Here is a 16,157-nt window from a genome sequence, read left to right as displayed (position 1 = left end):
CCCGGTCCCGTGCCCAGGGCGTCAAGCTCAGTGTTATGTGGCAGTCCTTACTGATGTTATTAAAGTTCGTTGTGTCGACTACGCCACCCGTTGTGATGCGGTCACTGTGGCCGCCGCTGCTGCAGGGTCCGCTGAGGCTGATGGTGGGTGCGCAGCTTGGTGGGATAACCCCCAACGGGAGGGGTATAGCCTCAGAGGGGACAGGCGCAGAGGATGGGGGTTGTGGTGGTGCGGTGCAGCCGGTAATGATGACAGACTCGGGTTGTGCAGTTAAGGGTCTTTACTTACTGCAGATGTTCCTGGTCACTCTAGCTCCAAGTGACCTCCCGAGCCGTGCTGCGTCCACCAGGTCCTGGATCCAGCCAACCCCCAAACAAGTCCGGAGCGTGGCCCTGAGCTCTCCCTCTGTCCTTTCTTCAGCCGTCCCCACCAGTGATTCACCTAAATCCAGCTCCCTCGGGCCTTCTGTTGGGCAACCTTTGGCCTCAGGTTCCCTGACCCTCCATGTGGTGTGCCTTCAGGGTGAATGTAGTGGGTGACCGTGACAGACACTGCCCACGGTCTCCGGTCTCTGGCTGGGGAATGTCTTTGCCCCCACCAGCTTGGGTTCCGGTACCCTTCTGCTGACTCCTCACCCGGTGTTCTTATTTGGGTTCTTGGGTCCCTTCTTTGTCCCCCTCTGGGTCTTTCTGCACTCCACTCTCTCTCCAGGGCTGTTGTTTCTTTCTCTCTCTTGCTGAAGGCTTGTCCTCTGCATCTGACTTCCTCTCTGCGTCTGACCCTGATCTTTGATGGTGCCCACCTTATATACACCCTCTATGTGTGAGCTCAGGTGACCAGCACCCAATGAGCTCCTATCACTACCCAGACTGCTCCCCCTATCTGCCCCTACACTACATGGGATGTTCCTCCCCCCTCCCACTCCAGCCAGGAACAGGCTCGGTCGCACCTGCACATTTCTAAGTGGGAGTGCCGTCGGCCTGCTCCTCTGGAATGGGATGTATGTAGTGCATGCAGTCTATCTGAGCTCAGTTCCACACTCCTTCCTTACCCGGGAGTGGAATATCACACCTCTGGGTTGAGGTGCAATACCCCTGTAGCAGCCGAATCCTCAGGGTGCTACAGGAGCACTGTGGATGTCACTGTTATTATGGGAGCACTGTGGATATCACTGTTATTATGGGAGCACTGTGGATGTCACTGTTATTATGGGAGCACTGTGGATGTCACTGTTATTATGGGGCACTGTGGATGTCACTGTTATTATGGGGGCACTGTGGATATCACTGTTATTATGGAGGCACTGTGGATATCACTGTTATTATGGGGGCACTGTGGATGTCACTGTTATTATGGGAGCACTGTGGATGTCACTGTTATTATGGGAGCACTGTGGATGTCGCTGTTATAATGGGGGCACTGTGGATGTCACTGTTATTATGGGAGCACTGTGGATGTCACTGTTATTATGGGAGCACTGTGGATGTCACTGTTATTATGGGAGCACTGTGGATGTCGCTGTTATTATGGGAGCACTGTGGATGTCACTGTTATTATGGGGGCACTGTGGATGTCACTGTTATTATGGGAGCACTGTGGATGTCGCTGTTATTATGGGAGCACTGTGGATATCACTGTTATTATGGGGGCACTGTGGATGTCACTGTTATTATGGGGGCACTGTGGATGTCACTGTTATTATGGGAGCACTGTGGATATCACTGTTATTATGGGAGCACTGTGGATATCACTGTTATTATGGGAGCACGGTGGATGTCACTGTTATTATGGGGGCACTGTGGATGTCACTGTTATTATGGGAGCACTGTGGATGTCACTGTTATTATGGGAGCACTGTGGATGTCACTGTTATTATGGGAGCACTGTGGATGTCACTGTTATTATGGGAGCACTGTGGATGTCACTGTTATTATGGGGGCACTGTGGATATCACTGTTATTATAGGGGCACTGTGGATATCACTGTTATTATGGGAGCACTGTGGATATCACTGTTATTATGTGGGCACTGTGGATATCACTGTTATTATGGGAGCACTGTGGATGTTACTGTTATTATGGGAGCACTGTGGATATCACTGTTATTATGGGAGCACTGTGGGTGTCACTGTTATTATGGGAGCACTGTGGATATCACTGTTATTATGGGCGCACTGTGGGTGTCACTGTTATTATGGGAGCACTGTGGATGTCGCTGTTATAATGGGGGCACTGTGGATGTCACTGTTATTATGGGAGCACTGTGGATGTCACTGTTATTATGGGAGCACTGTGGATGTCACTGTTATTATGGGAGCACTGTGGATGTCGCTGTTATTATGGGAGCACTGTGGATGTCACTGTTATTATGGGGGCACTGTGGATGTCACTGTTATTATGGGAGCACTGTGGATATCGCTGTTATTATGGGGGCACTGTGGATGTCACTGTTATTATGGGGGCACTGTGGATGTCACTGTTATTATGGGGGCACTGTGGATGTCACTGTTATTATGGGGCACTGTGGATATCACTGTTATTATGGGAGCACTGTGGATGTCACTGTTATTATGGGAGCACTGTGGATGTCACTGTTATTATGGGAGCACGGTGGATGTCACTGTTATTATGGGGGCACGGTGGATGTCACTGTTATTATGGGAGCACTGTGCATATCACTGTTATTATGGGAGCACGGTGGATGTCACTGTTATTATGGGAGCACTGTGGATATCACTGTTATTATGGGAGCACGGTGGATGTCACTGTTATTATGGGGGCACGGTGGATGTCACTGTTATTATGGGAGCACGGTGGATGTCACTGTTATTATGGGGCACTGTGGATATCACTGTTATTATGTGGGCACTGTGGATATCACTGTTATTATGGGAGCACTGTGGATGTCACTGTTATTATGGGAGCACTGTGGATATCACTGTTATTATGGGAGCACTGTGGATGTCACTGTTATTATGGGAGCACTGTGGATGTCGCTGTTATTATGGGAGCACTGTGGATATCACTGTTATTATGGGAGCACTGTGGATGTCGCTGTTATTATGGGAGCACTGTGGATGTTACTGTTATTATGGGAGCACTGTGGATATCACTGTTATTATGGGAGCACTGTGGATATCACTGTTATTATGGGAGCACTGTGGATGTCACTGTTATTATGGGAGCACTGTGGATATCACTGTTATTATGGGAGCACTGTGGATGTCACTGTTATTATGGGAGCACTGTGGATATCACTGTTATTATGGGAGCACTGTGGATATCACTGTTATTATGGGAGCACTGTGGATGTCACTGTTATTATGGGAGCACTGTGGATGTCACTGTTATTATGGGAGCACTGTGGATGTCGCTGTTATTATGGGAGCACTGTGGATATCACTGTTATTATGGGAGCACTGTGGATGTCACTGTTATTATGGGAGCACTGTGGATATCACTGTTATTATGGGGCACTGTGGATATCACTGTTATTATGGGGCACTGTGGATGTCACTGTTATTATGGGAGCACTGTGGATGTCGCTGTTATTATGGGAGCACTGTGGATGTTACTGTTATTATGGTGGCACTGTGGATATCACTGTTATTATGGGAGCACTGTGGATGTCACTGTTATTATGGGAGCACTGTGGATATCACTGTTATTATGGGAGCACTGTGGATGTCGCTGTTATTATGGGAGCACTGTGGATGTTACTGTTATTATGGGAGCACTGTGGATATCACTGTTATTATGGGAGCACTGTGGGTGTCACTGTTATTATGGGAGCACTGTGGATGTCACTGTTATTATGGGAGCACTGTGGATATCACTGTTATTATGGGGGCACTGTGGATGTCACTGTTATTATGGGGGCACTGTGGATATCACTGTTATTATGGGAGCACTGTGGATATCACTGTTATTATGGGAGCACTGTGGATGTCACTGTTATTATGGGAGCACTGTGGATGTCACTGTTATTATGGGAGCACTGTGGATATCACTGTTATTATGGGGGCGCTGTGGATATCGTTATTATTATGGGGGCACTGTGGATATCACTGTTATTATGGGAGCACTGTGGATATCACTGTTATTATGGGGGCACTGTGGATGTTACTGTTATTATGGGGGCACTGTGGATGTCACTGTTATTATGGGGGCACTGCGGCCGCGAGCAATCAGCAGAGCGTTGTTTAAATTTGGCGCTAATCTCGCTGATTGGTCATGGCCGGCCAGCGGCCGCAAGCAATCAGCAGAGCGTTGTTTAAATTTGGCGCCAATCAGCAGGGCGTTGATTAAATTTGGCGCCAATCTCGCTGATTGGTCGCGGCCGCGACCAATCAGCAGAGCGTTGTTAAAATTTGGCGCCAATCTCGCTGATTGGTCGCGGTCAGCTGGCGGCCGCGACCAATCAGCAGAGCGTTGTTTAAATTTGGCGCCAATCTCGCTGATTGGTCACGGCCACCAGCCGCGATCAATCAGCAGAGCGTTGTTTAAATTTGGCGCCAATCTCGCTGATTGGTCACGGCCACCAGCCGCGATCAATCAGCAGAGCGTTGTTTAAATTTGGCGCCAATCTCGCTGATTGGTTGCGGCTGCCATCCGCGACCAATCAGCACAGCAGTGTTTAAATGTGGCGCCAAAATCGCTGATTGGTGGCGGGCAGCGTCCGCGACCAATCAGCACAGCAGTGTTTAAATGTGGCGCCAAGATCGGTGATTGGTCGCGGCCTCTATTTAAATGTGGCGCCCAAATCGGTGAATGGTCGCGGGCAGCGTCCGCGACCAATCCGCACAGCGGTGTTCTTTTTTGCCAAGATAACTGATTGGTCGCGATCTCTGGCCGCGACCAATCATCGAATCGTATTGGTGAGGACCGGGGAGCGGAATCGTATTGGTGAGGACCGGGGAGCGGAATCGTATTGGTGAGGATCGGGGAGCGGAATCGTATTGGTGAGGATCGGGGAGCGGAATCGTATTGGTGAGGAGCGGGGAGCGGAATCGTATTGGTGAGGAGCGGGGAGCGGAATCGTATTGGTGAGGACCGGGGAGCGGAATCGTATTGGTGAGGACCGGTGTCACGCTGTCTCTGTATACTGGAGGTAGGGGGCCTAAGCTGACCCTAAGCTGGGGCCCTGACTAGTCCCTCAACCTGGAGGTACTGTTAAAGGTACAGAGGTCCAGGCCGCCAGCGTAACCCCTACCTCCTGAGGATCCCTGCACCTAAGTAATCTAGTCCTGAGAAGGACCCCGATCACAACAAAAGGGGACAAGTAATAATATGCCCACACACAGTACTTAGACGAACGAGACAGTACAAGGGAAAAACCAAAACCACCTTGCATACAACAACTACACAACTACAACAGAGGGAACACCAACGGGAAAGGAGATAAATGATAAAGCGAGGAAGGGAAAAAACACTCCAAATACACTTATCTCAGAAACTCCAAACACCACGATCCGCTCTGTTAGTCTGAATGAAATGCTTTCACCGACACTTCCCAAACAGACCAGCAGGCATTTGAAGGAGTCTCACTACAGCAGTATTGATTGCAGCTGGGCGAGGCTGGACCTCGTCTAGCACAGAGAGAGAGAGAATTAACTCCCTCACTGCCGAAAAACACAAAGCACCAACAAGTCAGCTGCGAGAAGTCAGGCTGTGTACTCGTGACGATCTTCGTGGCGACACACCCGTGACAGTACCCCCCCTTCTACGAGGGGCCTCCGGACCCTCAGGGCCAGGTTTATCCGGGTGAGTCGTGTGGAAGGCCCGAACTAATCGGTCTGCGTTAATATCCGACGCAGGAACCCACATCCTCTCCTCAGGACCATACCCTTTCCAATGAACCAGGTACTGAAGGGACCGGCGATTAAAGCGTGAATCGATGACCCTCGATACCTGGAACTCCAAGTTACCATTGACCACCACTGGAGGGGGAGGTAAAGGTGACGGTACCACCGGCGCCACATACCTCTTAAGCAACGATCTGTGGAACACGTTGTGAATTTTAAATGTAGGGGGGAGGTCAAGACGGAATGCCACCGGATTAATAATAGAACTGATTCTGTACGGCCCGATGAACCTGGGACCCAGTTTCCAGGAGGGAACCTTAAGTTTTATATTCCTGGTAGACAACCATACCCGATCGTTCACACTTAGGTCCGGACCAGACACTCTCCTCCTATCAGCCATACGTTTGTATCGGTTCCCCATAGTATTCAGATTCTTCAGCACCCCTCTCCATACTGAAGCGAGTGATGAGGAAAATCGTTCCTCCTCAGGAACCCCCGAAGAGCCCCCCCTACTGAAAGTACAAAACTGGGGGTGAAAACCATATGCCCCAAAAAACGGGGACTTACCAGTGGACTCGCTCCGCCTATTATTAAAAGCAAACTCTGCCAGAGGTAAGGAAGAAGCCCAGTCCTCCTGGTTCTCTGACACAAAACACCGGAGATATGTCTCCAAGCTCTGGTTCATACGTTCCGTCTGACCATTGGTCTGAGGATGAAAAGCCGATGAGAATGACAAATGCATCCCCCGCCGTGCACAAAACGCCTTCCAGAACTTGGACACAAACTGAGACCCCCGATCAGACACCACCTCAGAGGGTACCCCGTGAAGCCTCACAATCTCCCCAATGAACACCTGCGCAAGAGTTTTAGCATTAGGGAGAGCCGGAAGAGCGATAAAATGTGCCATCTTGCTGAACCTGTCCACTACAACGAGTATGACCGTTTTACCCGAAGACGGAGGGAGGTCCGTAATAAAGTCCATAGACAGATGAGTCCAAGGACGCTCCGGGATCTTCAAAGGTAAGAGGGCCCCAGACGGACGGGTATGTGAGGTCTTAGAGCGCGCACAAACCCCACAGGACGCGACAAAAGTTACCACCTCCTTATGTAAGTTAGGCCACCAAAACCGACGCGAGAGGAGATCCACAGTTGCTTTACTCCCCGGGTGTCCTGCAAAAACTGAGTTATGGTGTGCCTCGATCACCTTTTGTCGCAACTGATCTGGAACAAACAGTCTCCCCGGAGGTCCAACAGGGGCGTCCCCCTGAGCCTCCAATACCTCCTCCTCCAGCTCAGAGCATACTGCCGAAACCACCACCCCTTCCTGAAGGATAGGAATCGGGTCGTCCGTATTCCCGGCCCCAGGGAAACTACGAGATAAGGCATCCGCCTTTACATTTTTTGACCCAGGACGATATGTAACGACAAAATTAAACCTGGTAAAAAACAATGACCACCTAGCTTGTCTGGGATTCAGACGTTTCGCGGATTCCAGATATAGCAGGTTCTTGTGATCGGTGATGACGGTGACCGGATGGACTGCCCCCTCCAAAAAATGGCGCCACTCCTCAAAAGCTAACTTAATGGCCAAGAGTTCCCTATTGCCGACATCGTAATTCCTCTCAGCGGACGACAATTTTTTAGAGAAAAAGGCGCACGGATGCCACTTACCAGGGGACGAACCCTGTGACAATACTGCTCCCACCCCTACCTCGGAAGCGTCTACCTCTACAATGAATGGCTGTGACGCATCAGGTTGAATGAGTATGGGTGCCGAGGCAAAACATTTTTTCAAGGAGGAGAATGCTTGACAAGCCTTGTCAGACCACCTAGAAAAATCCGTCCCCTTTTTAGTCATGTCTGTGAGAGGCTTAACCATGGACGAGAAATTACGAATGAACTTCCGGTAATAATTAGCAAACCCCAGGAAACGTTGTAGTGCCTTAAGATTCTCTGGCCGATCCCACTCAAGAACTGCCCGCACTTTCCCAGGGTCCATACGAAAACCGGACGCTGAAACCAGGAAGCCTAAAAACTGGAGTTCCTGTACGGCGAACACACACTTTTCCCATTTGGCATACAGTTTATTATCCCGCAAGATCTGTAACACCTGCCTAACGTGCTCCTGATGAGACACCAGATCCGGCGAGTAAATTAAGATATCATCCAGATATATGACAACAAACTGTCCCACCAGGCGCCGAAAAATGTCATTAACAAAGTGTTGGAACACCGCCGGGGCATTAGTCAGACCGAATGGCATGACAAGGTTCTCATAATGCCCCTCCGGAGTGTTAAACGCCGTCTTCCACTCATCCCCCTCCTTCATCCTAATCAGATTGTACGCCCCCCTGAGATCCAACTTAGAGAACCATTTGGCGCCCACGATCTGATTAAAGAGATCAGGAATAAGTGGGAGCGGATACGGATCTCGGACCGTAATCCGATTAAGTTCACGGAAATCCAGGCAAGGGCGTAGGCCTCCATCTTTCTTCTTAACAAAGAAGAACCCCGCAGCCACCGGTGAAGATGAAGGTCTAATATGCCCCTTAGCCAGACTTTCTGAAATATAATCCTTCATGGCCTGCCTCTCAGGACCAGAAAGGTTATACAACCTAGCTTTAGGTAACTTGGCCTCAGGGAGCAGTTTTACAGAACAGTCATACTCGCGATGAGGAGGTAGTTCCTGACACCCTTTCTCCGAGAATACATCCTCAAAGTCCACCAGAAATGGAGGTAAGACCCAAGGAGTAACCGCACCGATGACCATGTTCATGCAGTTTTTATTACAGAATTTACTCCATTGGCTTATCTCTCTGGTTTGCCAATTAATAACCGGGTTATGCTTAGCTAACCAAGGAAGGCCCAACACTATAGGAGTGGGAAGACCCTCCAACACGTAGCAAGACAACAGTTCTTTATGTATCGCCCCCACTTGAAGTTTTACGTCATGCACAGCTTGCAAAAAACTTCCCTGACCGAGAGGCCTGGCATCGATCGAGAATATGGGGATGGGTTTAGCCAACTCACTCAATCGCATACCTTGAACCCGGGCAAACCGAGCATCAACCAGATTAGCCCCGGCCCCACTATCCAGAAGAACAGATATCCTCTCAGTTCTCGTACCCACCACCACCTCCGCCGGTACGAGAAACTGAGACGAACCTAGGGACGAAATACCTACTCCCAGATTGCCGTCCACCACACAACCTGGGATCAACAGTTTTCCGACGACTCTTCACTCTGCAAGGGACGGGATGGACACCCCCCAATAAAATGTCCCTTCCTCCCGCAGAAGAAACACCTTCCTGTCTTATGGCGCACCACCGGTCCCCTCCCCCGAAATGATGTCCCTCCTAATTGCATAGGCTCCTCTGGACTGACCAGGGGAACCACCATATGAGGGGACCTTGTAGGAGGTGGAGTCATCACAGGGGGTAGAGTTATCCCGCACCTCTCCCGAAGCCGTCTGTCAACGCGAATAGCAAGGGCCATAGCGGCTTCCAGTGACGCGGGAGAGTCATACTGTGCCAACACATCCTGTAATTTGTCGGATAAACCATGACAAAACTGGCTCCTAAGAGCCGGGTCATTCCACTGGGTGTCCGTGGCCCACCTACGGAACTCCGAACAGAATTCCTCCGCCGGACGATCTCCCTGCTGGATCCTACGTAACTTAGACTCAGCAAGGGAGATCCGATCTGGGTCATCATATACGAGTCCCAGAGCAGCGAAAAACCTATCCACTGACTGGAGAGCCGGGGAGCCTGGGGGAAGAGAGAACGCCCAAGATTGTGGGTCCTCTTGTAGGAGCGAGATGACAATTCCCACCCTTTGTTCTTCACTCCCCGATGACCGAGGCCGCAGCCGAAAGTACAACTTGCATGCCTCCCGGAAAACAAAAAACTTGTCCCGCCCCCCAGTGAACCTGTCAGGGAGAGCTACTTTAGGTTCTGGTCCGGCTTGCTCCTGAGGATGCAAAACCTTGGACCTAACGTCCGCCAGCTCCATGGACAAACTCTGCAACTGCCGAGCTAGACCGGCTACTGGATCCATGGTAGCTGGAGAAAAACTAAGTGGGTCAGTGAAAATGTCACGCTGTCTCTGTATACTGGAGGTAGGGGGCCTAAGCTGACCCTAAGCTGGGGCCCTGACTAGTCCCTCAACCTGGAGGTACTGTTAAAGGTACAGAGGTCCAGGCCGCCAGCGTAACCCCTACCTCCTGAGGATCCCTGCACCTAAGTAATCTAGTCCTGAGAAGGACCCCGATCACAACAAAAGGGGACAAGTAATAATATGCCCACACACAGTACTTAGACGAACGAGACAGTACAAGGGAAAAACCAAAACCACCTTGCATACAACAACTACACAACTACAACAGAGGGAACACCAACGGGAAAGGAGATAAATGATAAAGCGAGGAAGGGAAAAAACACTCCAAATACACTTATCTCAGAAACTCCAAACACCACGATCCGCTCTGTTAGTCTGAATGAAATGCTTTCACCGACACTTCCCAAACAGACCAGCAGGCATTTGAAGGAGTCTCACTACAGCAGTATTGATTGCAGCTGGGCGAGGCTGGACCTCGTCTAGCACAGAGAGAGAGAGAATTAACTCCCTCACTGCCGAAAAACACAAAGCACCAACAAGTCAGCTGCGAGAAGTCAGGCTGTGTACTCGTGACGATCTTCGTGGCGACACACCCGTGACAACCGGGGAGCGGAATCGTATTAGTGAGGACCGGGGAGCGGAATCGTATTGGTGAGGACCGGGGAGCGTCGCTGCCTGTGCGGCTACTTCCGCTGCGAGAAGCTGGGAGATGAGCGACTGCTCGCAGCAGAAGTATCCCGACCCGCAGCGCCGCTCCCCGGTCCTCCCTTGACACCCTAGCCGCATGGAGGTCAGCGGCGGCGGCGGTCGAGGTCCTTCTGCTGCTACCGGCCGGGAGATGATCGCCTCGCGCCGGTCATCTCCCGGCTGCATCTCCGTCCCGCAGATGAGCCGCTAACGGCCGCCATCTTTTTTCTGAAATCCCGCGTCGCTGATTGGCCGCTGCCGGACCAATGAGCGACGCGGGATTTCCTGGACAGACAGACAGACAGACAGACAGACAGAAAGACGGGATAAGACGATCGTATATATACACTGTGTTCCAAATTATTATGCAAATAATATTTTCTCAGATTTTCCCAAATTACCTATATGAATTGCAGTCATTGTAATTTTCCAGTCAAATAACCATTAGAGTACAATTGAAAGGTTTTTGTACAAACTGCCTATGATAACAGGATATTTTTTAAAAAATAAAAAACTCAAACTGCACTCAAAATGCATGTTCCAAATTATTATGCACAGCAGAGTTTTCAACCTTTTCATTTTAATAAAGAACAAAAAAATGGTCATTTTTGAAATTATAAGCATTAGCCGGTTATTACACACTGAAATCAAACAGTTTTCAACTCAAAACTTTATTCTAGGTGATGTTACATTTTCACATAGGACCCCTTGTTCGAAAGGAGCTTGTGAACTCTCTCGTCCATTGAATTTGTCAGGTTTTGGATGGTTTCTGCTTCAATTGTTTTGCATGAGGACAGAATACCCTCCCAGAGCTGTTGCTTAGATGTGAACTGCCTCCTGCCATCATAGACACTCCTTTTGATGATGCTCCAGAGGTTCTCAATGGGGTTGAGGTCAGGGGAGCATGGGGGCCACACCATAAGTTTGTCTCCTTTTATGCCCATATCAGCCAGAGATGCAGATGTGTTATGTGCAGCATGAGACGGGGCATTATCATGTGGTAATTCATAGTTTTGATGCCTTCAGTGTGAATGTACAATTTTCATAGTCATGAAAATACAGAAAAATCTTTAAATGAGAAGGTGTGTCCAAACTATTGGTCTGTACTGTATATAGTAAAAAGATAGGACTCCAGCTCACTACTGCCCTCTTGTGGTACAATGAAGAAATGCTGTAGATGTTTCAAAACCCCATAACCGTTGGGAGACTGTAGGTGCGATCCCAAGAAAGTCAAAAGCAAGTGGATCTCGGTGGTGTTCTCCACATCATAGCCCTACGTGGCTAGCCTTTGGCACATGGCCTATGAGGTCAGGCTCCATGTCCCAGTTTGATTTCTTCTTTCTGAGGTCTGGGCCACCACTTTTCTTTGCGACATTGACCTGATCGCAACCAATGAGATGAGACTGATGGCAACATAGGTGGCCAACTCCAGAACCCTTCTCTTTTGAGGGGGTGTAGGACCTGAGTCTTTACAGCCCCGTCTTTGCCTATCCCAGTGTCAGGCTCTCCTGCCTCATGCTTTGTTCTGCCATGACCTCTAGCTCATATAAACCCAAAATATGAGCCAAGGTGCAAGGCAAGGCCTGAAGTGGCCTTGCGTAGGCCAGGAACCCATGCTGACCTAACCTGTTATAGCCTCAACCAGGCCTTTCTAGTTGTACACTAAAGGCCCCCTCCGCATCTCAGGCCACACACACCACCTTTGGTTCTACTCTCATAGCCATATGGCACTTCACTGCTGATCTGATTAATTCCTTTGAAGCTTCCACCAAGTCAAGAGTGACAGCCCTCACTACCACTATAAGGATTGTGGCACCCTGCTACTACAGGTACCACAGGACCCAAAAGGGTGCATGGACGGACTTCTCCACAAGAGGCCCCCATTACAAACAAACACCTCCACCCTTCCATCTCATACCACCAGAGGGAGCCCTGTTAGGGACATATATATATGGAGGGTGGAATCAGGCAGTTCAGTCAGAGTGTTTAGTCTGAGGAGAGCGTGCTGACGCTGAGAGCAGCGAAGACGCAGCACGTCTGCTGCTGTATTGAGGGCCCCAAGTGTGGCTGGAGGCAAAGAGGAGAAGAGAGAGGAGTTGAGGGGGCAGAGGAGCATCATAGGCTCACCCCAAGACACAAACCGGACACCGGGTCCGCGCCTACAGGGTCCTCTATACCCAGTAGGGACTACCGGCATACCAGGAGGACTACAGATCCCTGGTCGACCTGAAGCTAAACCCTTTACAGGACTAGGAACCACGGAGGCCCCGGCGTCCAGGGATAGTGGTTGCCAAAGAAAGGTCCTACTACCAAGCGACAGGTGAGAGAACAACACAACACAGAAGCTAGGCCCAGTTGCAGGCTGGCCAGGAGCTTAGAGAGAGGGAGACACGGATCAGGAGGCCTTATACCCGCTCACTGGGGAGAAGTCCTGAACTGCATCCTTCCTAGCAAGTACCCTGGACCATACCTGCCGTTACACCAGTAAAGGTACTGAAGCGAATCCCCTGTGTGCATGTCCGTCATTCCCCCTGACCCGACCGGGCCATCTCTCACCTGCATACCTTCTATCAACTCTGCCCCGGGGGCCCGCTCCGCCTGTGGGGAGCAGAAACATCCCAGCTGCCATCCCATCATCCCCCGGAGGTCTGCAGCAGCGCCGGTAACCGTTACCGGAAACCACAGGTGGCGTCACGAAACAAACCATACACTAAAAACCCCTTTTTCAAGAGAGACCCCAGAGTACTGGCCCGGGAGCCAACTGCCGTGACATCCTAAGCAAGGGTACCGAGTCCCCTGTATACCCCCTGGGTGACACATCTCTCTTCCTGGCGTCACGAACAGGATTTCGTGCCCGTTGCCACCGGGTACTGTGTGATGTATTGAACTGTGTTTTAACTGTGGTGAACATCGCCGACATTACCGCGTCGCTGCGCGGGAAGAAGAGGGGCGTAACCGCGGGAACCAGAGAGGCGTGACTGTTGGAAGCGCGCGAAGCTCAAGCCCCGCCTCGCACTCTGACGCAGCTCCAGGAAGCGTCAGGTCCTGGAAGGAGACCGTCGTCTGCGGAGCTGCGGCCTACCCGATCAAAAATAAAGGAGGTAGGCTACAGTTCACTAGGGGGGCGCAACCATGGCCGACGACCAGCAAAACGCCGGAGTACCGGTTAACGCTCCTGATGCTCAACTCGCGCCCGGCGCTGCTCAAGCCGGAGCAGCCGCCCCACCAGCAGGGGTCGCGATTCCAGTCATGCCCATGGCCCTGCCGTACATCCCCGGAGGAAAATGGCTTCCCCAGTATGATGGCAAACCAGACACCCTGTCTGGATTCAAGAGAAAGATATGCGGTGTGTTGGACATGTATTCAATGACTGGTAAACAGAGAGCCGCTGTTGTGCTGGGACAATTGACTGGTGCCGCAGAGCGGGAAGTTGAAACCTGGCCAGCTGCAGACCAGGAATCAGTATCCATTATCTTTAAGAGACTGCAAACTGTCTTTGAAAACCGCACTGAGACAGATTTCTGGATGAGGTTCTACCACTGTACCCAGAAACCTGAGGACAGTATCCGGGACTATGCCTGGCGTCTACAAGAGGCACTGCGGGCCCTGAAACAGGTTAGTCCAGCCAGCATACAAGATGAGAACAAAATGCTGACAGAACAATTCATCCGGGGGTTGAGGTCCCCGGAGGAGAGCAGAAAGGTACGGTGGTGGGCCTTAGATCATCCAAATGCCACTTTTGACACCCTGAAGGACATGGCTATTAAGGGTCTGCAGCCCCTGGAACCATCAGATACTGCTATCCAGCGTTACCAGGGTGGGGCCACCCCAGTGCCCGCAGCACCCACTGCTCCTTCATTAACGGCCGAAACAAAAATGCAAACAGTGCCCCCTAGCGAGCTGGACAGCCTGCGCTCTGAAGTGCGTCAGCTAAGTAAAACCCTGGCCACTGTCCTGAGCACCCTGCAGCTACAGACGGAGCCGAGCCGGAAGGAAGGATCCTACTCGCCGACAGTCCTGAAGATGTCCTCTGGATGAGGAGAAGAAGGAGGACAATGCCACCCCGTAGGAGGACAACGCCACCCCGTGGGAGGACCAACGACCAACGTCGCCCTCCAGGAGACTTCATCTGCTACCGTTGCCACAAGGCAGGCCACACCGCGCGGAACTGTCCTTCAAACAGGCAAACCCTGGGGCCGAGGGCCGACACCCAGGAGTAAATCAACCAGGCCCATCAAGCTGATACGACCGGTTTGTAGGAGGAAGGCCTTTCCTGTCCATCGTGCTGGACGGCATAGCAACACCTGCATTACTGGACACCGGCTCACAGGTAACCATCATACCTGATGTCCTCTACAAAAGGTACTGGTCCATAGATGAACTCCACCCGCCAGCCCCGAACCTCTCTGTGTATGCCTCTAACGGCCTTCCCCTTAACCTAGTAGGGGTTAAGGACGTGACAATGAAGGTGGGGAGAGCGGAACTAAAGGACCATGGACTGATTGTAATAGAGTCTAACCCTGGTGATACCAATCCGTATATGATACTTGGTACAAACATTGTTGGTAACTCTTTGGGAGAAGTGTTGTTTTTACTCCAACAGATTGCTGACACTGCCAAACCAGGGCAGAGGAGGGTGCTCCAGAAAGAAATTCGCACCCTTCTGTACCAGCAACAGGTAAAACTAACAGGTGGTGAGATTGGTAATGTACGGGTGACAGAGCCGATACCCATTGTGATTCCCCCAATGAGTGAAATGCTGATTTGGTGTAGGGCAGCAATAGGTCTCAAGGGACAGAACTACCAGGCGGTAGTGGAGCCCATTAGCTCAGAACACAGACCTACACTCCTAACTGCTAGAGGGGTAGTTGATGTACGCAATGGAAGGGTACCTGTACGTCTCCTAAATTGTGGGGAGGAGGAAGTTAAATTGCCACGATACGCCACTGTTGCCAGATTGTATACTGTGAATAATGATGCCATACACACAGTGGAATCCTTGACCCCACCAGATACAGTGGAGCACAATGACTCCGAAGCTCAGCTGGAGGAATGGTGTCAACAGCTCCATGTTGGGACTGACGCCACTCCTGTCCATCAGAAACACGGTGTCTACAGGGTGGTTCAGGAATATGAACAAGTGTTTAGTAAACACCCACTTGATTTTGGAAGGGTTAAAGGGGTACAACACCACATACCCACCGGTAACCATCCACCCATTAAGGAGCGTTACAGACCCATACCACCAGCACATTACCAAAAAGCCAAATAAATGTTGCATGATATGAAAAAGGCAGGGGTAGTAAGGGATAGCTGTAGACCCTGGGCAGCTCCCCTGGTCCTGGTCAGAAAGAAGGATGGTAGCATGAGGATATGTGTAGATTATAGACAAATTAATCGAATAACACATAAAGATGCATACCCTTTGCCCCGTATAGAGGAATCCCTGGCTGCACTAAAATCTGCCAATTACTTCTCTACATTGGATCTCAATAGCGGGTACTGGCAAGTCTCTGTTGCTGAGGAAGACCGGGAAAGACGGCCTTCACCA

Source organism: Phyllobates terribilis, unplaced genomic scaffold (genome assembly GCF_046119375.1).
Source record: "Phyllobates terribilis strain yellow unplaced genomic scaffold, ASM4611937v1 Scaffold_11__3_contigs__length_659146591, whole genome shotgun sequence".
Taxonomy (NCBI): domain Eukaryota; kingdom Metazoa; phylum Chordata; class Amphibia; order Anura; family Dendrobatidae; genus Phyllobates; species Phyllobates terribilis.
Note: the sequence above shows the minus strand (reverse complement) of the source record.